Genomic DNA, 546 nt, shown 5'->3' with positions numbered 1-546 from the left:
AATAAATAGTAAAAAAATCATATATTGTGATTTCTGGATTTTTTTTTTATTTTAGATTATGTCTCTCACAGTGGACATGCACCTACGATGACAATTTCAGACCCCTCCATGATTTCTAAGTGGGAGAACTTGCAAAATAGCAGCGTGTTCAAATACTTATTTTCCTCACTGTATATATATATATATATATATATATATATATATATATATATATATATATATATATATATATATATATACATACATTGTGTGTTTAGATAGATAGATAGATAGATAGATAGATAGATAGATAGATAGATAGATAGATAGATAGATAGATAGATAGATAGATAGATAGATAGATAGATAGATAGATAGATAGATAGATAGATAGATAGATAGAGATCTTATATAATTTTACCAGCAGGGCAGAAATTACCTTAAATTACCTCGTTTTATACACTGGTTTGGGACTGGTTTCTCATGGGTTTGGGACACAAGAGTTTCTGTCATTATGACATCAGAGATGGTGGGCGGCCTTCTTTCTTTTTCCCCCCTAACCCTCAG

Source organism: Silurus aristotelis (genome assembly GCF_946808225.1).
Source record: "Silurus aristotelis genome assembly, chromosome: 21".
Classification (NCBI taxonomy): domain Eukaryota; kingdom Metazoa; phylum Chordata; class Actinopteri; order Siluriformes; family Siluridae; genus Silurus; species Silurus aristotelis.
Note: the sequence above shows the minus strand (reverse complement) of the source record.